The 23535-nt window shown below is 37.3% G+C and overlaps 1 protein-coding gene across 1 annotated transcript in view; it reads left to right on the forward strand.

The window, feature by feature from the left end:
- Nucleotides 1–13541: 13541 nt before the first annotated feature.
- The window catches only part of LOC140150216 (uncharacterized), an 89114-nt gene continuing 79120 nt past the window's right edge, over nt 13542–23535 (forward strand). Inside the window, 1 exon segment of the mRNA XM_072172225.1 lies at nt 13542–13611. The gene's annotated coding sequence lies outside the window, so the exon portion shown is untranslated.

The raw sequence follows: 23535 nt of genomic DNA on the forward strand, positions 1-23535 counted from the left end.
TAGTGGTAACCTAACCCTAACCCCCTAAGGGCTTTTTGGCGATGGGAAGGGAAAGAAGGAAAGAATAAAGAGAGACAAGAAGGAAAGAAGTTGTTTGCTCTGGGTGGGATTCGAACCCGAGACCCCTCGCATGCCAAGCACTCGGTCGGCGACACTTTGCCACGGGTCTTGGGCTTCGCTGGCCAGCGAAACCGTGCCTATATATATCACTTAGGGCGATTGCGTCATCACACCACGTGGGATGCATGCACGAACAGCGCATATATCAAGTAGTATTTTGTAGTATTCAGGCGGGTTAGGGTTAAGGGGTGGGGTATGAACGTTTGGACAGTATTTATTGTGGGACATTAGAGCACATCAGACATATCGAATTGCATTCTGAATACGAAGAATGTCCTTCTGATATCAAATAATTTTGATTTTTGATGATGATTTATACTTAAGGTGTATGTAGGTGGGATGAAAAGCCGACGATCAATTGAAAATTGTGACCTTTCGTATTGAAGATATGGATTTTTTCCCCCAAAACACCAAAAAAAATGAGGTCTTTTGGGGAAAAAATCTGTATCTTCAATATGAAACGTCAAAATTTTCAATTGATCATCGGCTTTTCCTCCCAGCTACGTACTCTTTAAGAATATGTCATTAGATTTATGAAATTTACTTCGAGGACTGTTATATATCAAAAATGAAAATTATTTGATATCAGAAAGACATTCTTCGTATTCAGAATGCAATTCGATATGTCTGATGTGCTCTCATGACCCACAAAAAATACTGTCAAAACGCTCAAAACGCTCATTCCAGAATAATGTACTTTTGTTCGATACATAGTCATGTTAAACAAGATAAGTGTATATCCACGACTTGTCCATATACTTTCCACTGTTTTTGAATGTATTGAAAAAAAGAAATCTACGCCACTGAACAATACCATTGTAATTCATTTGGATGCATTACATTGAGATATATGTCCACACGCGACAGAAACCCATTATAAAGTTACGTGATGATTATGAGTAAAAACATTTGCAATTTTATAATGGGTTGCGTGCATCAATATTATGTGCTCATCTTTGTGAAGTTAACCCAAAGCACTTCTGGAGCCATGGAGACAGGCTACATTAAATGTTGAGAAATCAATAAAAATATAGGATTTTTGAAATTACTAATATGTAACAATAATTAAGTCGGGCATAGGCTTGCTGCTTATAGTATGTACACATATTGAGCATAGTTTCATGAATTGCATCAATTCAAATCAATTACCAATTTAAGCATGGGAATATATATAATGCTTAGAATTTGTATCAAATTATATAAATTGAGTTTATCATTGCTTGAATGGAATGCTTAATGAAGGACAGGAAGGAAATTAGGTTATGTTATTGATGAATTCAATAGAATTCACATGGAATTGCAGATTCAATTTAGTGTTCTGGCATTAGGTATAGGAGCAAACTATGTGGCATATCTGATGCAATCAGAATAAAGTTGGCAATAATGAAATTGAGATGTAAAATTTAAAAAGGAGCAAAGAGTAATTTAATAAAAAAGAAACTGAACAAAAGTTTGTAACCAAATATGCCAGGGATGTCATTAACCTCAGTAAGCATTAGGTTCTGCGCAGTGAGCACTCAATTTTCAAAATATCTGACTTTGGTCTGAGTGGATCAGATTATATTGCATTGCACAATTATCAATGTATTAGGGACCTACTGAAAGGATGTGTTTTAATTTTTCCCATTTGTAGGCACATTTCAAAATTGATTTTGGTTTTGGTATTGTTTATTGCTATTTTTGTGTATGTTTTAACACAAACTTTAAAATATTGTAAATAGAATTGCATTGGTATAATTGTAAGTTGATATTTTACTTTATTATTTAATAATAATATTTTATCTTTAAAATCATGAATCCAAGATTCCAGGTGTGATTTGTAAATCTTGATTTGTGCAGATAATGTGTTTTATTTCATCAGTTTTCTCATTATCTTGGTGATACGGAAGGGAGCTGATGAGGTCATAGAAGGAAAATTGTTTCATATTTTTCGAAGAGTGTCTTGGGGAACAATAAACACATGCTTTCCTGTTGGTTCATGTAGGAAAATGAAAACCATGCCAGTGTATGTTACAAATTATTTGTAACAAACAGCATTTGTTGATGATCTTTAATGTGCCTTATCTGTAAAAAAATATAGAAATCCATTTGTAGCTTAAAATTTTGTATAAGTGCAACACTATATATTTGTGGGATATATATCAATACAATCATGGTAATTGGGTGATATTTTGTATTATGGTGGTTTTTCTCATGTATGATATAGCCTAGGGTACAATCAATGATAGATTTTATTCATGCAATAGTTTTGTAATTTTTTAAGCTAAACATTGGACATTGAACACAGTATATTGAAGAAATAAGGGACCGTTCACAAACACTTGTTAGAAGGCCTGATGCAAAAAAATTTAATTGCGAACATTTTCCGGGCCCCCCTTTATGACCTCAAAAATTTCAGGGGCCCCTTTTTGACATGAAAATTTTCCCAGGAAAATTTGTGGTCATTTGTTTCAGCCCCCCCCCTTAGGAGGGTCAAAATTGTTAAGGGCCCCCTTTTTTGGATCAGGCCCCCCAACAAGTGTTAGTGAACGGTCTCTAAGTTGATGTCATTCAAGGCTCAAAATCGGCAAAACAATTCCAAGGGCCATTTGGACCATTAGATATGATATTTGTAGGCCCAATCTAGTATTGTTGCAACTCTGAACTGACTTTTATATAGATTACGAACAAGTAACAACAGAATAAGGGTAGACTAGCTCGTCTTTCGATGAAAGGAGACACAGGCTATAGACATGGACACTTTAGTGGTATACATCAATGTCAACCCGACTTGCCATCAAAATTCACAGGGGCCATATTTACTAAAACATAATTTCTTACAGGGGGCTCTCAATGATATTTCACATGTTTCTGGCCAAAGAACCCATTATGAAATAAGGCGGGCCCTCAGCCAAATGCCCTTTGAAAACCACTGCGGGCCTGTGGTTACGCTACCCTTTGGGCCCTCACCAAAGGCAGTAAGGCAGACTCAATGCTGACTTCAACATCAACCCATTACCTGTTGTTGTTGTGAGAGTCTGAAGTCTTACAAAGTGTCCGAATGTGGACCAGCATTATTTTAAAATTTTACAAAAATTTCAGTTTGGGCCCATGAAAGTTGATGAGGGCTTGTAGATTTCAAACCCAAGAACCCAAATGACCCTTCAAGATTTGGCTTCTATTTCAAATACTGTTTAGAGCACTTAATTGACATTAGTGTACATCTCGCTTTATTAATCACTATTGCAATTTATTTGCTAAATTCTTTATTATATGATAATACATGACTGTATTTTTATTCCATGCCAAAAGAACAATAAAGTGAAGCAATCCAAAGATAAAACATTAGCTGTATACTTGTGTTTGTTCTGTGTGGTAGAGTATACTACATGTAGTTCTACAAATCTCAGAGTGGATTGCATTAAGAAAAAAACAGGAATACAGTTTTAACAAAAAGATTTGCCCCCCGGGTAACAAACTGAGGAACTCAATCAGTTTGAAATGTACCAGAATCCAACATCAGTTTACCATTGAGTCACATGACATGATATAGCAAATCAAACCCAATGTAATATTATTTTATTCTGTCCTGATCTGATATGGGATGCATGTAATAAGAAAAATCAAACTTGTCAAAACAGTTTTTCTATATCCCATCTTATGCTAGACAGTCTCATTTCTATGTACATTGAGTATAAGCAGCCAGCATCAAAAACAACAAGAGTTTGCATGCAAGAAAATCTCTACGGAAAACTGAAACTCTTGAACCTGCTTCAATTTACTTAGCAGACTAGTCAAAGCCTTCACTCAAGATTTGATTAAGCATTTGAGTGTTATTTGTGCAGTTTAAAAGTGCTAAGAACACTCATATTGTTTTTCCAGTGTATGGGATCTTCTGCACGGAGATCTGTGTGTGTGGATGATAATTCATAAAACATGAAGGTAACTAAATACTGGAATCAAACTTAGTCAAATCCAAGCGATTTCTGATGAATTATTGCTAAGCCTCAAGTGATGTGATGATGCACTCTGATAAGAAGCTATAAGAAAAGGTTAATATATTCAAGTAATTAATATGGTCAATACTGAAAGTAAGCTAAAATACAGGGTGAGTCAACAATGCTCAAAGAGTGCAATTAGGCAAAAAGCCATCTTGATTCGTTGGCAGAGGGGGCATGTGCCCTAGGCGCCACCCTGAGGGGGCTCCAAATTCAATTCAGCATCGATTCTGACCCCCCTCCTTGCGATGAAAGTCAAGATATTTGTGCGCTTCGCACACGTTTCATCACAAAATCATTTGAAAAATCAACTTATGACCGATATTAAACTTCATTATAACCAAAATGAATGAGTGATAGCCCTATTTGTGCAAATTTCAAGAATTCGGGAGTGGGCGCAATTATGTATCCTTAGCCCTGGGCTCCACAACCCCTAGCTACGCCACTGCAGAAGGATCAGTACTTTTTCTTTTGAACGACACCTTTAATTTTACATGTAATCTCTATGGGAAAGTCACTACATTACCATGATTACAGCTTTTATTTTACAAACAGGAAGGAAATTGTGTTTCAGGAAACGTTTGTATTGTCCACTGAACATTGTTTCAGTATAGTTAGATACAGCCCCTGAATAAATAGTGACGTAAATGACAGAGAAAAAAAAAAGAGGAAAAGAAAAGTAGTATTCTGCTCCACACAGACCAGCCAGCACTGAAGTGATGTGATCACTGAGGAGTAGATTGAAAGTCAGTACACTGAGAATCATGGAGGGCAGTAGAACCATGCATTGGGCTATTCCAGAGAATAAATGCTCACCTATCTAAAGATGAGTAAGGGACCGTTCACAAACACTTGTTAGGGGTGGGCTTGATTCCCCGGGGTACTCAAGTTTGGTTTTGGTCCGGGGGCACTGCCATTACAAGGTGGACACCATGCTCATGTATGGACTTTCAAAATGGACCCTAAAAGCTCCTAAACAAGTAATTATCCTTCGATCTCAGAATACCCTAAACAAGTATTTTGTCATATTTTCCCCACCCTAAACAAGAATTTTCAAATAAAGTCTGAAATCATACCCTTTTCAAGTAAGCCTTTGCTTGATGAATCCCCATTTATGTTGTGGAGAACCACCGTATGTTAGCCTAAGTTCCCTGGTCAATATCGCGCAGAAATATGTAGAGACTGCGTAGTACCCCCGGGTAGTACCTTCTCCTGTATTTATCAGGGGTCCCGCTATTGCTCAATTGCGACAACTCTCCCGGAGTCACTGCCTCGCTGGGTTAAAAATAGAATCATAGAATGTACAAACAGAAGTCGGGATTGTCACCGAACCGGCACAAAACACGATTAGCTATGATTGATTACGACCCGATTATGTCTCAAATGTTTTATTTTCATGAATATTGTAAAATATTTACCCTTTACACGCATCCAAGCTGCTGTAAAAGTATACCCTTTTTTCTTTGCACTGTACGCGCGCGCGTACATTGCTCGTCCGTGAAAAACTACCCTTTTTACGCGTTTTTGTACACGAGCATGGTGTCCACCTTGTAATGGCAGTGGCCCCCCCCTGGGTTTTGGTAGGGACGTGCCGCTGAGAATTTGAAAGTGGACCCATAAATATACCAATTTTTCAAGAAATTTGGACCCATTGATATACCAAAAGTCAAAATTTTAAACCCAAATTGTCTTAGTTTTTACAAATTTTGACAATTTTGGCTAGATTAAGGAAAAATTGGGCTATTTTCCGAAAAAATTGAGAAAATTTTGAAAAAAGGACCCATTCATATACCAAAATAGGCTTTGAAAAGGAGGTCATTGATATACCAAAAGGGTGAAAATGCCATATTAGCTCATTTGTGGCACGTCCCGTATGGTCATTTGTACTGAGTACCCCGAGTCATTCATTCGCCACTTATTCCCCCTCAATTGCGGCACTGCTCTGCAGCTCTATTTTGCGGCTTCGCTGCTCGTTCCCCTCGATCGCGCCACACTTTGCCTCTGAAAGGGCGCATAAACTCCACGGGCTAATTATTGATTGGCAGGTGCTGCATGCTGAGAGACAGTGTCAAATAATTTTTTAGAAGATGTGCTTTCCATGAGTTTAAATTATGGTGTTAATTGGCCCATCATAAACTAGTGAATTTACCTACCTTGCACGGGTAAGTGCTGCCCTCAATGCCCCCCCCCCATTTACCATTCTAGAGACCCCAATTCCATGTTACATTCCGAAGACCCCTGCGGTATGTAGAGCCAAGGAAAAAACTTTGAATGCTCCTTCGTCAAAGTTGCGATGCATATGCACAAGGCAGTGCAAGTAAGGGGACTTCGAAAGGGGGGGTCCCAAATTTACAAAAAGTCTGCGTTAAATTGCGACCCCGTATTTCGGCAACAAAAATTTTATGACCCCACCACTGTTCCCCTACCCCTAAGGGGCTGTGCAATAATTATGAGCCCCCCTAGGTAAAAGTTCCAAATGGCTCGCCATAAATCGCCCCCCCCCCTCTCGGCCCGCCAAAAATTCTTTGCGCCCCCTTGCACATGCCAGATTTTTGGGATCCCAAATCTTAAATGGTCTATACACATGTTGCGAGCGTAGCGAGCAGGAAAATTTGCATATTGAAGCTTTTCTGTAGCGTTTTCCATTTTTAGCGCGTTTTATTTAAAAGGTGCCCCATGAATGTGTGCCAAAAATCGCTTGCCCTCCCATTCGACTTGCCAAAATTGCTTGCCCCCCTCTCGGCCTGCCAAAAAGTTGTTGCCCCCCTTGCACATGCCAAATTTTTGGGATCCCAATTTCCAAATCTTAAATCGTCTATACACATGTTGCGAGCGTACCGGTAGCGAGCAGGAAAGTGCATATTTAAGCTTTTCTGTAGCGTTTTCCTAAGCATTTTTAGCGCGTTTTATTTAAAAGGCGCCCCATGAATGTGTGCCAAAATCGCTTGCCCCCCCCTTTCGGCTTGCCAAAATTGCTTGCCCCCTCCCTTTTGGCTCTCCAAAATTTCTTGCCCCCCCAATTTTACCCTCCCCAGGGCTCATAATTATTGCACAGCCCCTAAACAGCCTAAAATTGTATTGAAATCAGTCTTTTTGAAACACTCCTGTGGTCATCTTGTCTCCCTACATTTTGGTCATCAAAAATCAAAAATTTTATGACCCCCCCTATTTTTCTTTCTAAAAATTTATGAACCCCGTATATTTGGGACCCACTTCCGAATGATAGCCCCTAAAAATCTGGGGCGGGGGAAGTGGCTAGATTCTGCATCATTATTCTCTTTAATATCCAGCTAAAAAAGCTCCAAAATATAAATTTAAAGTGAACTGTAAAGAATTCGCCAGGTGGAATTCGCATCTGACTCCGCCTGGTACTCGAAACTTGTTTTAAACAGCTCCCTCTCTAGGAATGTCAGACGACTCGACCTCCGGACTACTCGACTTCTGACAACTCGACCTCCGTGACAGCTCGACCACGGACAAGTCGACCTTCCTGAGAACTCGAGCTTTATATTCACCGTGCACTTGATGCATTCATCGCCGATGGATGACTTGCTGATCGTGCATTTCATTTTAGGCCAACACCATGATGAAAAATTTTGCTTGCTCCATGTTTTCCATAATATTTATGATGCCATGATTAGATGTACTATGGTTTTATAATATTTCCTATGGTTTTATTGTCAATTATTTTAGTACTAGTATTATATCCAGACTTTTATTACAATATTCCGGTACAGTAATCGTATAGGGGCCTACAAAAACATATGAAAACACTCAATATTTTGAAGTTTCTTCTTTCTTATCTCTTTCCCGGGTTATTATAAACTGGTATGTTTATATCTGATGTCATTATTTATTTATTTATTTATTTATTTATTTATTTATTTATTTATTTATTTATTTATTTATTTATTTAATTTTTATTATTATTTACTTAGTTGTTTATCTAACATTTAGTATATTTCATAATTGCGTGAGGAATTATTTAATGGTATATTGACGATAATAGGTTATAATAATAAAATTATTATAAAAGATAATAGCTTGAAATAACTCTGCGTAGGAAAGGGATGGGATATCTTGGCAATATGTTGGTATTGTCAACTTGATAAGGTGATTAGCCCAATCTCACATTATACAATAGGAACAATAGCCGAATGGCTAGGATATTGAATTCTTTGGTATCAATCATTGACTAGTGTGTTATTAAGTCTCTATTATTTATCAATGGAATCTATAAGAATAATCAGATTCTAATCATCGATACCAAGTTGAAGAAAAATTATAACATTAAGAAGAATCGTTTCGATTTCAGATTATTTATTAATTTTAAAAACTATATGCATATCATAAAACACAGGGAAACAGGATAATAATCAATTTATATTTCTGAAATTTAGGCCTTGATGATATTAATGATATTTATGATAGTTGTAAATGTAGAAATCTACGTTTCAGTTACATTGATTACAGTATGTATTTATTATTATGTTAAATTCCTTCTGTACTTAAAGTTATGTTAAAAATAATTAACTAATTTCTCCAAGACAAATGCGCACAGCGACAGCGAAACAAACGCGAGCAGCCGGGACGAGCAGCAGCTTGGAGATATTATACTATTTTTGCTCCGAGATTTTTAGGGTACATTCGGCACCCACGTTTTGTACCGCGGGTATTTTGAGTGCTGCCGAAAGGAAAGCGCCGGGTGAGACAGGGGTTGAATCAACGGCACCACGACCGAGCACACAAAGGTGACAGAATGAGAACGGACCCGGACGTACGATCGATTGCTTGAGTCCCCGGGCCCCTCGGCTGCGTGTCTGTATAAACTGGTACATGTATGTTCTCATCACTATAACCGCTTGGGCCTGGGGAATTACGAGCCGTTTGCCCGTGTCTTGTGCCGTGTCTTTGTGCTTGCGACGTATATCCAGATATGTTTGTTTAATTTAGGGCCTATTATTGCAATCTTTTTATTTATTTCATTTATTTAATTAGCAATTAATTATTTTTTATTATTATTTACTTAGTTGTTTATGTAACATTTAGTATACTAGTATTTCAACATTGCGTGAGGAATTATTTATTGTATATTGACGATAGGTTAAAATAATAAAATTATTATAAAAGATGATAGCTTGAAATAGCTCTGCGTAGGAAAGGGATGGGATATTTTGGAAATATTTTGGTATGTCAACTTGATAAGGTGATTAGCGCAATGTCACACTGTACAATAGGAACAATAGCCGAATGGCTAGGATATTGAATTCTTTGGCTATTGACTAGTGTGCTATTATTTATCAATGGAATCTATAAGTATAATAATCCACAGTATTAAAATTCTGTGGCATAATCAGATTCTAATCAACAATACCAAGTTGAAGAAAAGTTATAACAGTAAGAAGAATAGTTTGGATTTAAGGTTTATATTTCCAGCTTCAGAACACAATAAGCAAATTAATTTTAATTTTAAAAACTCACAAGCATGATAGCGCATGATAGCGCATGATAGGCATATCATAAAAAAAAAGCAAAACAAAGGGAAACAGGACAATAATTAATTTATATTTCTGAAATTTAGGCCTTGATATTTATGATTATAATAATAGTTGTAAATGTAGAAATCTACGTTTCAGTTACATTGATTACAGTATGTATTTATTATTATGTTAAATTACTTCTGTACTAATTTCTCCAAGACAAATGCGCACAGCAAAACATACGCGAGCAGCAGCTTGGAGATTTTATACCGTTTGCTCTGAGCTTTTTGGGGTACATTCGGTGCCCACGTTTTGCACCGCGGGCATTTCAGTGCTGCCGAAAGCGCCGGGTGAGACATGGGTTGAATCAACGGCACCACAACTGAGCACGCAAAGGTGACAGAACGGACCCGGAGTACGATCGATTGCTTGAGTCCACGGGCCTCTCGGCTGCGTGTCTGCATAAACTGGTATGTTCTCATCACTATAACCGTCTGGGGAATTACGAGTCTATTACGGGCCGTTTGCCCGTGTCTTGTGCTTGGGACGTAGCCTACTCAAAGGAAGACAGTAGAACTTGACATTTGTTTACAAAACTGGTTAAATCAATTTTGAACAGCTGATTTCTGTTACCTTTTATTGTATAATTTTAACTTTGCAACTTTTAAGAACATTATTTTCACCAATGAAATGGATGAGTATATATGACAGTGAATTTGTCAGTGTTATTTGTAATATATTTTCTTAAGTTTAATCCGCCTACTGAATTCTCCCATATTGATTTAGCACGTTGCAATTTACTATGCCATATCATCTGCTTTGGTTGAGTGTAAAAAGAAATAGACGGCTTTCCTTCCCGGCTTTCCTACTCAAATCATTGTTATAAATATTTCATATCTGTTGTTCGAACTTGTCAACTGCTGTACAGGAATTAATTAACCATGTTTTTACACTAGCCATTCGATATAATCACTTTTTGAAACAAACTCTTCAATATAGTTAGGCTATACAGAATTCTCGTATTTCCATGATGAGAGTAATGAAAGGTGATTGAAAATGTCCCGTCACCCGCCCTTATCACTGGCCAAAACTTTTTATTATTTTCATGAAAAAGTCAATAGATTATCATGGAAATAAAAAAAATCTGTTGCAAAATATCTGTAAAGGTGGTAAACATTAATTTTTATTTTTTGTCTGACATGGTATGACTTCGATTGGGACTTCATTTAGAACCTCATTTTCCAATTCCCCAGGGCTAGGGGGAACGGTTAAGTATTCAAGAAATAAATAAAGGGAAGTGAGTCTTTTGGTGAAAATTTGATCGACAATGTTTAAAAGGATGGTTTAAGGTTTAACATCGGACGTATGTATATATAACTACAAGTGTTCCCTACATGCATATATAGATCAGTAAAAAAAGTGTAATAAAGTGAAATAAATTTATAAAGAATATGTCTTGTCATATCTATTTTTATAACAAAATGACCACTTCCTATAATAGGCCTAACCTATAACTTCCAAATCTGGGTGTTCAATATAGGCCTACCTAGATTTGGAAGACATGTGTTTAGGCCCTACTTCAGTACTTTATTCATGTATTTCGAACACAGGTATCCATACTTAACTGATAATGAATTGCCCTCGTCAATCATTTTCAACACCAAAATCATGCTTTTTCAATTTTTTTCAAATATTAAAAGTCGATTAAAAAAATTGATCTCGTCGAGTATTTTTCTAGTTTTCCTAGTTTTTTAACATTTCAAAATATTAAAGGTCGGATTAAAAAACTTATTTGGGGCTCGTCGAGATGGTCTTTTTCAAAACCAAAATTCGGGAGTTGTTTCAATCATTGAAAGTCTTTTTCAATCCAAAATTTGGCTTTTTCAACTTTTGTGAAATTTTCAAATTAAAAATATTAAAAGTAGGCCTTTTCAACTTTTTTCAAATGTTCTATATCAAGTTTATAGGGCCGCCGCGCCGCAAAATGCTATTTCAGTAGATAGTGAAAAATACAAAAAACAAACAAAACAACAAACACGAAATATCAAAATACTAAAAGTTTTTCCTAATACATTTAATAATGTACATTCTGCCAAATGTGTGCATTAATTTTCAGTAGATAGCGAAATAACATAAAACATCAACAATCCCCGTTCATATCTTAAACGAATTGAAGCGATGTCAAATAAAACACAAATCTCGTACTCCGCCCCCCTGCCAACGCGCCATGCTATGCGTGGGTTCCGTTGCCCACCGACATGCCTGATGTTGAAGCGATAGAAATTAAGTCTTATACTCCGTTGCCCACCAACGTGCCCCAGACTATGCGTGCTTCCATTGCCCACCATCGTGCATAGTTAAACATGTCAAAATTAACAGTGCAGTGCTCCAGGGACTGCCTTTTGAGGAGAGCAATAGCAATCGCTCTATACTGCTCAACTCATCTGATATAGGAGAGTGATTTTTAGCTCTCCTTAGTTGACCATTCTCTCCTTACATTCTATTGTAAATGCTCTAAACAGCTCTCCTTGAAGACTCTTTGAAGAGCTATTTAATGCTCTCCTGCAATCTCCAAAAGACAGTCCCTGAGTGCTCCGTTGCCCACCAACGTGCTGTTAAACGTGTTGAATCCTGTGAAATTAGCACAAGTCCCCGCATACTCCGTTGCCCACCAAGGTGCATATGTTAAGCACGGGTTCCATTGCACAACAACGTGCTTATCTATGTTAAACATGTTGAGCCAAATTGAAATTAACACAAGTCTCATACATGATGACTATAAACACGTAGATAATACTAAATGTATGAACTTCTGTATTTTATAGACCCGCGCGCCGCGCCGGCCGTAAATGCTATGCTCATAGCATAAATAATTAATAAATAAATAAATAAATAAATAAATAAATAAATAAATAAATAAATAAATAAATAAATAAATAAATAAATAAATAAATAAATAAATAAATAAATAAATAAATAAATAAATAATTAATATAAGCAAATCAATAATAACAACTAAGATTAAATCAAACCCAATTGTAAATACAAAAAAAAAAAAAAAAAATATTATTTCTTGGTACTGAAATCATTTTTATTTCATGTCAAAAATTTTTATAGTCCTAAGACAATTTATCCATCCATTCCAATATAAAGAAGTTTTAATTAATTGTGTTTTAATAAATGCTCCGCGTGGTAGTAAGAGCTGTATTTAATTCGTACACGGAACCAAGAAGTAGCTACTAGAGCTTACTAGCAAGCCAAGAGCATTCACATAATTTCATGACTTTTCAGTAAAAGTACGTGGTCTGATCATGATTCTGTATCTGATTTTTCTAGTGATATTTACTCTCCACGAAAACTACTAGTTTCCTTTTATCTGACTCTTTATTAAATGATAGATTCCATTGATCATGCTCATTGATAACAAATACCTGACAGTCATTGATTTTATAATACCAAAGAATTAAACCTACTGCACCATTCTGCTATTGTAGGTAAGTGACAATGCGCTAATCACCTTATCAAGTGGTCAATGCAAAAATATTGCCATATCTCTCTATGCAGAGTTCTTATGATCTTGATAATCATGTCTTGTTATATGGAATATTAATTCATATTACGATATTATTTCACACAAAACATTTAAATGTAGACTAATTATGTTAGCTACTCAACAAAGTTATAATGATAAATAACAACAACAACTTCGTGCATGCATTTATCACTATTCATGAATGCACCAAGTGCACGGCGATTATGGAGGTCGACTTGTCAGGGAGGTCGACTTGTCAGGGAGGTCGACTTGTCCGTGGTCGAGTAGTCCGTGGTCGAGTAGTCCGGAGGTCGAGTCGTCCTGATACCCTCTCTAGCCTGCTCTCTATGTAATATTTTGCTTATAGATTTTTAAGAATCAAATACTGACGTACATATCGTATGATCTGCATTATTGTATGTTCGTGTTCGTAGAACGAAAACAATCATATCTGCCAAGCCGGTTCGATCGCAAACGGAACGGGAGCTTGACAGGATTTTGGGTGAGTAAAATGTATTTAATATTCCACTTTACGAATAGTGTTTTGATTTCCTTAAGTTACCATATTGTATGTTTATCGTTAAATGATTAGTACAGGTTTTTTAAATGTATCTAAACCGATCAAATAAGCATTAAAAATGAATGTTCGACACTCTACGCGTACACCCACACTCATCTGATTGAAATTGAAGTGCTGTGACGTGAGTCATGCTGCATGCTGCAAAGTGCAGTGCAATGTAAAATTTAAAGACCCTTCTGCATGTTCTAATGAAAAACCTTTATCTTGTTCTAGTTCTATGTACATCTTCTGTTTGGTTCCGTTTAGTTAACAGTCTGTACTATTTTCCCTGTTTATCTTGTTCATAGTTTGTTCCAACTTCCAAGATTGATGAATTATGGTTTATGTCATGTATGTTGTTTATTTATTTTCATAATTTTGCAATAAAATCATGAAATGTCCATGATCATGGCCCAGCTCAGTTCATGAGTTGTAGCTCAGGTCTCTGACAGTGAAACGCGAACCAGCCAAGTTTGCACGCTATGGGATGCTATAGGTGACCCCGGAATGACGTCACCAAACCGTTGACCTCCGTTGACAACAAATCCGATTCAGAAGTCAAATTTGTAGTTTTCTGTGGTTTGCCCCTTTTCAAATCGGCCAAAATACTACCATTTCTATAACTTCTCGACATGGGGCCTCCAGCCAACAACAAAAATAAAGACTCTGTACATGTTCATGTGTTCAGCTTCACTTAAAATGCAATTTTCGCCCAAGTATGTACGGTAACCTTTATTTTACCGAAATCGGTCCAGAAATTTGCTTGATTCGAGGTCAAAACAGAATGTAAACAAATTGAGTCAGCTCTGCTACAAGTCTTCAACTAGTCGCTCTGCTCCACGATCTATTGTGGGTTGAAAAACGTAAGTGTAGACGCTGTAGCGTCATGTAAAATAAGTACCCGGATGGCTGGGGTCACCCATACAGAAGTTGCCGCGAATCACAAATTTGGTACCATACTGATACTAGCATGGGCGCCATCATCTTGGAAAAAGGGCTGCATGGTGGTGACCGTCAACTCGACGGTTCGCCAGCACACCCCCGAACGCGCCCAGCACAATCCATGACTATGCGTTAGGGTGCATCAAACGCCCCCTTTGTCAACCGATTTTCTTCTAACTTGGTCAAAGTGTGCCACTTGCTAAAATATTAATCTCCACCAAATTTAAATTCAATCGGATGTTGTCTTCTGGGTCCACCGGGACCTCAAATTTTGGACGGGATCTTTGCAGCGAATATCACAATTACACATGAGGCAGCTTTTTATCTTCCCATTATTTGCACATAAAAATCATAGCTCCCGCATGCATTTTGTATCTAATTACACTAAAGAAGGGAAATGGAATGTTTTATGGTTTCACATCATATTTTTAGTGATTGAAAAGTGTTGTACAATAACTATTGCTTATGAAATTAATAGCTGCCATATATACTAACATGTTATGTTTTAATACATTTGCTGCTATTTGTACATGAAAGTCATGGCTTCCGCATGCATTTTGTATCTAATTACACCTAAAGAGTGGAAGTGGATTGTTTTATGGTTTCACATCATATTTTTAGTGATTGACAAGTGTTGTACAATAATTATTGCTTAAGAAATTAATAGCTGCCATATATTCTAACATGTTATGTTTTAATACATTTGCTGCTATTTGTACATGAAAGTCATGGCTTCCGCATGCATTTTGTATCTAATTACACCTAAAGAGTGGAAGTGGATTGTTTTATGGTTTCACATCATATTTTTAGTGATTGACAAGTGTTGTACAATAACTATTGCTTAAGAAATTAATAGCTGCCATATATACCAACATGTTATTTTAATACATTTGCGGTTAATTCCATGCTATTTACCTGTATAGTTTTACAAGTCTAGTACAAAGCCATGTGAACATAAATATGTCTGTCATCATATGAGACTATTTACATGCAGATTGTCATTGCTAACCCTAACACTGAACACAGAGTCACTTGGTACCCCCAGGATTTGAACCTTAAACCCCTCGCATGCCAAGCACATGATCACCGGCCGGTAGCCACTGACAGGGGCCCTGCCCGCGATTCCATGAGCATTTAGCACTTAGTGTGATTCTGTCACCGCATCATTTGGGATCCATGCATGCGCCATGGTTATCATCATGGTTCTAGTATTTTGTGGTATTTATGGGTATTTAGGGTTAACGAAAATCCAGTGTTTATTAACCAGGTCCTACAAAATCAAGTCTTTGCAGATTTGGCTTTTTTTCTTCTGTCTTGTTCCACAACTTGTCGTAAGATGTTGATAATGTTCCTTGAGATTGGGCTGCAGAGCATGGTGTCAGCTCAGCTCAGACATCATATCAGCAGCCCAATCTGAGGAACATTTAATATCAAAACGTCTTACAAGTTGTGGAACAAGACAGAAGAAAGAAGCCAAATCTGCGAAAGCACAAACTGCAACTTTATTGAAACTGGTGGCTTGATTTTGTAGGACCTGGTTAATTAAGACTGGATTTTCATTAACAATGACAATCTACATGTAAATAGTCTACTTTATGATGACAGACTTGTTCATGTTCCCAAAAAAGCTTTGCAAAGAAGTGTGAACATTGTGTGGCTTTGTACTTTAATAACAGGTAAATAGCATGGAATTGACCGCAAATGTATTAAAATAACATGTTGGTATAAATGGCAGCTATTAATTTCTTAAGCAATAGTTATTGTACAAGCAACACTTGTCAATCACTGAAATATGATGTGAAACCATAAATATTTCACTTCCAAGTTCTATTAAAAGTATATAATTAGATACAAAATGCATGCGGAAGCCATGACTTTTATGTGCAAATAGCCGCAAATGTATTAAAATAACATGTTGGTATATATGGCAGCTATTAATTTCTACAGCAATAGTTATTGTACACATTGCACAACACTTGTCAATCACTATAAATATGATGTGAAACCATAAAACATTCCATTTCCCCCTGTTTAGTGTAATAAGATACAAAATGCATGCGGGAGCCATGATTTTTATGTGCAAATTATGGGAAGATAAAAAGCTGCCTCATGTGTAATTGTGATAATTGCTGCAAAGATTCCGTCAAACTTTGAGGTCCCGGTGGACCCAGAAGATGACATCCGATTGAATTTAAATTTGGTGGAGATTATTATTTTAGCAAGTGGCACACTTTGACCAAGTTAGAAGAAAATCGGTTGATATAGGGGGCGTTTGATGCACCCTACTATGCGTAACAGTATGCGTTCCCAACTGTCAATCATCGGGGGTCAATCACCTCAAGCCTTACGTGTAGGCGCGAAATTTAGGTTAATTTTCGTGATTGAAACAGTATTTTTCTTGTATAAATCTTGGCCCGGATAGCGGGATTGTTGGTCGATTTGATGTAGGCCTATTTGATAAATTAAGTTCATGAATTCTCTTGGTCGGGCTGACGTCACAAAGGGGAAATAGCCTTGTAAAAGCAGTGTGCGCATGTGCAGTTCCCCTTTCTCGAGCTGGTTGCTATGCGCGTGCTTGTGCAAAGGGGACGAAGGGGACAATGTTCCCGGATGTCCGACCGAGTGAATGCGCTAAAAATATCATTAAAAGTATTAACAAAGCTGTTCAACATTTGAAAAGAATGCATTTTTGTAGCAGGCTTGAAAAAGTCTAACCATGGATGCAGCAAGCCGCGAATTCCCAGAAGCCCCGAGCACGGACTCGATATAGCTGGTAGAAATTGCGGTAGTGTTCCAGGACACGTAATGGCAGGGTAATGGCGGCTATACCTGTATAGTGTATAGGCCTATATTATTTGACTAGCAGTGAATATTATCCTAACTTTACTTACCGGTATCCCTGCTACAAATTTCGAACTTGTTCTCAAGTTGTAGGAAGTGCCATAGGGTGTCGCCAGTGTAAACTTTTTATTCATTTTTATGTCGCAAAATATTAATAATATTAACAATAATTGGCAACCTGTTTGGGTCTATCCATTGCTTGAAATGAACCTGCTGTGTGTTCAATCATATTTTGTGGTGAAAATGATTAAATTGTAGAGCGCCCGACGGCTGAGTACCGTACAGTGTGAATGCGCACTAAATCATGGCGACACATACAATTACACAGCACTTCTTGGAATTCCAGGTCGAAGCTGTGAGTTTCAATTAAATTGAAACTGGGCCCAAGGCTAGCCTTGGCCCTTGCATATGCACTTTCAGTTTCCCACATGTTTGAATGGGAATGAGGAGGGAGGAAGAAGAACCTAAACATTAATTTTATACGGCCTAATCTTTTAGTTTAAATACTGACATTCTCAGAATCTCATGCCATGGAGGTTAAAATAAAAGGATCCCTAACAAATTTTCAAAATTAAAACTTACTCTCTTGAAAACTGCCCATAAAAACGAGTTTTTTACAAGAAAATCAGTTGACGACATCGCATTCGCTCGGCACATCACATGGTCACTCAAGAGTCAAGTCATGGGAAATGGATTGGAAGATCGAGCTAGCAAGATTTTTATCCAGGTTACTGGGCCTGGTCAAAATGTTGAATGATCCCTCTTGCCCAATTTATTCAACCATTTTGATTTGTTGACTGTTTGTTTACCCAGGTTGGTCCGTGAGGAACACATGCTAATCCATGGAAAACCATGGACCGTTCCAAGCTCATACAAATGCACAAGCCTGGATAGCCAGTGTAGGCTAATATATGCATGCTGGCCTAGATAGCTTTGATAAACAAAGCAAGAAATGGAAGAAAATAGCTAGGAAAAAGAGAAAGAGAGAAGGCCACTCCCAAACACAATTGTACAATTTTACTCTTAGCCCTTACTTCGTGAGAAAGGAAACTGGAATTCCAGTCTCAGGCCCCGATGCAAAATACTGTAATAGAGGAGTGTATTTTTTAAACTATTTTCTTATTCAATGGGTGCGTCTTGTAAAGAATTCACGTAATTTGATTGGTTTTCTGGTGTATAATATCTCACAAATCACAATAGTTGATAGTGATATTGGTCAGGGCGCGCACCACCACGCAACGGTGGCATGCTTGTAATTTTGTTGCTCCTCAATGATCGCGATAATGCGTTAGCGTAATACACGTCGAGAACTAAGAACGCGATTCAGCGGCTTAGATGTTCGTGATGGTTTCGTTCATTTAAAACAACGGGATGTCCTCACAAAAGTAACTTTATTTTTTTCTCGCAAAAATTACATTAAAACTGAATAAGAATGAGAATAAAAGATAGGATTTTGTCTTTTGCCTATCCAATATCGTGTCATAATGGATGGGGTGGCCAATATGTTAATCGTAGTGGATACCGGCTGCGCCGGCATCCACTGCTACTTCGGTTTTGTAGTGTCCCTGGACCTAGGCCTAAATTAGGGGTTCATTCATAGGATTGAGGGCATGATCGCTGTTTATGCCCGAGGCGTGAGCCGAGGGCATATACAGCGATCATGCCCTCAATCCTATGAATGAACACCGTTCATACATACCAACATTCTTAGCAATTCAATACAGATGAAAATAATAAGGGTTTACAAGTTTAAATAACATTTCCATACCGTTTTCCTTCATAAATTGGAAGAAAATGAGTAGGCCTACTTGCAGGAAGCAGCTCGGCTCATGAGTTCAACGGCAGGGAGTCAACGTGTGATACACGTCATCTTTTGCGCTCCGCGTGAGATGGGCGCGGTGACATGCGCGTATATGCAACACTAGCAAATCGTGGATCGTGTTAATTGGGTTCCAACGCTGCGTGGCGCAGCTTGTTTATGCCCTGCGTACTGGTCATAAACGGAATTATGACCAGCAAAAAAGGGCCCAAATCCAATCAGAAACTTCGTTATATCGTGAGTATGTATGAATGCTAGGATCATTCATGGTTGACCAAAAAAAAAAAATTTGCACGATGGTTTGTGTTTTTAATATGAAAATTGATAATTTGTTTTCATGTCATACTCTAATAATGATATCAAAATGCATTGAATTTAAATGCATTTTGAAAGAAATTATATTTTTTTAAAATTTCGGGCACCCGGGAAGGGTATTTCCTGCCGGGTAATGTAATCTCGGGCGGGTACCCGCGAGCCCGCCCGAAAATCCCTGGCTTAATCAAGGTACATATGCATCTGCATGGGACGTTTTCAGACAAAGTCAAATATTCTTACTTTGTGTACTGTTTTAGAGGAAAGACCCTGTGAGTCATATTTCTGGTATTTGTTTTTGACCACATTACCAAATTTAATTGGTGTATAAATCAAATATTACGAGATCTATTACACAGTACTTTATAAATTACTGTGTTCACACAGAGAAGCAGGAAGTCACTACTCTGTAGTATCATATGATTTTGATCTCCAGTTTAAATCCAGAAAATAAATAAAAGGTAGCCAAACATTGTATCTGTTTTAAATGTACTGTTAATCTTTGATTGAGATAGTCCAAGCCTCCAAGGGTAGCTGGTAACAGATTCATGTACATTACATGTGAAGAAACAAACAATTTCTCATAATATTGATGACGTAATCGGCATCTGGGTGTTTATTTTCAAGGCACCGGTATGTATGGTATTTATGTACAATGTATATAGTTCCTAAAAACATGTAGGCCTATTATACATGTAGGTTGTGATAATCAACACATGACAGGTACATGATAGTCATGATTGCATTTAATCGCCACTAGTCGTTAGTCATAAGTGGCTATTTATACGAGTATTTTTCAAACTTTTACTCAAGTTTTTTTATAAAGTTCCATTGCATTGCTGACATCAATTTGATTGCTTGTTTTGTTTACATATTTTTGTTGTACATATAGTCTAGGCACCGGAGTTTCGCGCGATTTAAAACGGCAAAATGCGCGTCCGGTTTTTTATAAAGCGTGAAAATTCAGGTCAAAAAGCGCCGAAAATGCGTTTTCCACCACTTTTGTATCCATTGATGAAGTCACATAATTCAAGTAAATCAAGTATGCGAATTCTGCACCTATTTCACACGTGCTAGTCCGATGTTTTTCTCTCCATGAAGTTGATACATTATGTGAACAATGCAAATTTTATGTGAAAAGCTACTACTGTACTGTACAATAAACATTTTAATGCATAACTGTACTTTTTTTTTTTCCAAATGTTGTTTTTGTCATGAACTGATTCGTATATCTCGCTTGCGCTCTGTGACTTATATCCTACCCTTCTTCGCTCAATCAATTATGCATATGATTAATGACGTCACTCATACATACGATCGATGTAAAGAATTAACTACCACACATGGTAACACGTCATGGAAAAAATCGGACATTTGCATATCACGGAAGGGCTTCCGGGGAGGATATTGTGCTGGTCTGGACTCACGTAAACAGTAAATATTGGTGAATTTACATTGAAAAGTAGTGTGTTTGGCAAAATTCTCAAAATTCACGATGGACCACCAAAATCCCGATGGACCCCCAAAATCGTGATTTTTTGTGCTCCGGTGCCTAATATAGTCATGATTGTTTGCTGACTAGGAAAAATGTGTTTATTGCCCAACTCTAATTCATACCATTACTTGCAAGTACCAATACTACCATACATACAACCTGACTAAAATAATGTGTAAAACTAATAAAGAGCTTTATATTTTCAAATGATTTCACAGTCAGCTTGAAACCCAAATGGTATTTAAATAGTATTTACCTTATTGTTAGCATGTTGATACTGGTTTCAATAGTAATGGCATTCCATTGCAATGGGCCAGTGGTTTCATCAGGTGAACCAACTCCAAACTAATAATGGATATTATGACGTGGAGCTATTGACGTGTGAAACCTGTGGAACCCAAAACATGGCAAAAGGCTATGCATGTAGATTTATGTGATCACCGAGCCCTTTTAATATCAAAATTTATAAAGCACTGCCAACTGAGGGTGTAAGTTTTGAATGTTTAAACATCTAAAAGTGTATTTAAACATTTAGAACGCCTGATTTCTTAAATGTTTAAACTTTTTGGATATTAAGTTTTACGGAAATTTACACCCGTAAACTTATTCGCTGGAAATTTGGTAATCTGAGGGAAAATGTGCTCTTATTAAAAAAAAATGGTGGGAAATCCTGATAGATGTTGGAGGGAGATATGTCTACTACATTCCTGGAAAATGAGTGTAAATATGAACATTTATATGGGTATTTCCTGCCCGGTAATGTAATCTTAAGTGGTACCCATAAGCAAATCGAAAATGCCAGCCTTAGCACTTATTGGGGCATGGGCCCTTATTAGAACGAATACGGTACATGTGATCGATGCATTACAATAGCTGAACAATTAAGAAAATAAAGTTTCAAAAATATTGTTTGTGATATTTCATATTTATTGTTTTGTGTTTCTTCCTCTGAGCTTAGTCATGCATGTATTTGTAGCATAACTAGTCTGCAACGTACACTAGCTTGTTTTTATCAGCCATGAAAATACATTTGTAGTATTAAATTGTATAATGTCACTCGTCTGGGATTATCAAGCAGAAGCCAGAAAACTAGACACTGTACAAAAATATGGATCCCCTGTATCCGACAGGCAAGATTTTCTGCTTTGATATCTCCGCATCCAGTAGTGCAGAAAATGTTTGGAGTAATTTTTCATTTGTTCGCTTTAGCATGTAAATTGACATTTTGTTTGATTCCAAAATAACTAGATCAATGTCTTCCTGTGCACTGAAGATCCAGAGCACTAAACACCACCATGCCCAATGCTTCATGTCCCCCTTTAGCAGCTTTGTGACGGTTGTAGCTGGCTGAGTGTGCATGTATGTTGGCCAAATGTTGTTTTCACACACAACATGTTAAAGCTTTTTTCAACGAGGGTGAGAATGCATAGGGTTGCTAATTAGAAAAACAAGAGAGGATATTTCTTGCAATGCAAATAACGGTTAATGCCCAAGGTGCCTATTATCACCGTTTGAGATATGATGCTAGGTCATATGGATGTTGTCATTTGAGTCATTTATATTTGAGTGTAATATCTTTCTCTACCTCACTTCTGTCTACGCCTCCTTTCTTTTTGAGTACCATTATCTGTCATCTGTGGTACCAATTCTAAATACTTCTCAATTTTTCATGTTAAACAGAAAAATGTTCAGCATAGGCTTAGGAACCGGGGAGGGGGGGGGGGCTTGGGGGACTCAGCCCCGTCAATAATTCCCCAGAAAAGGGGCTTTAATACCCTTCAACCCCCCAATAATTCCAAGTGAAATGAAAAAATGTCATCATAAACCAGGAAAATGGGTGTTTTTGGCATAATTTTTACAAAATATTCTGACTCCCAAGGGAACAACCCCCCTCGGGCAGAATGGGTCATCAACAAATTTTCATTTTTTCAGCCCCCCCCCCCCATGTTGAAAATCTTCCTAAGCCATTGTTCATGGTCATTTTCTAAACAAAACTGGCATCAAAAACATGCTGAAGTCAAAGGTTACCCCAGTTGGAGATTATTGAAACATACATTCATGTACATAAACATGCACAAGCGCATTATCCTACTCTCAACCCGACTCTCATGCATAGATAAAAAAGGAGCACTTTAAATGGTGCGCTTAATACATGTGGGTAACCTTTGACTTCAACATGTTTCATGGTCCCTCCCCTAATAATTGCGCTGTATGGAAGTTTACAAGTCACAATTGTAGCGCCTCCCTTTCTTTGATGACTAAATTCGGTAAAATGTCTAATTAAAATTTCCATATTCTAAACCGTCTGGCTTTGAGGCTATTGACTTCAGATACACTGTATATAATGTTTATGCATGATATAAATTCCCATTTTTGACTTTCATTTCATCGTTTTAATGAGTGCCTCCTTAAAGTGACTGACTTTGCACTGGGGGCGCTTATCAGGTCGAAGATGGTA

The sequence above is a fragment of the Amphiura filiformis genome, chromosome 1 (assembly GCF_039555335.1).
Source record: "Amphiura filiformis chromosome 1, Afil_fr2py, whole genome shotgun sequence".
Lineage (NCBI taxonomy): Eukaryota > Metazoa > Echinodermata > Ophiuroidea > Amphilepidida > Amphiuridae > Amphiura > Amphiura filiformis.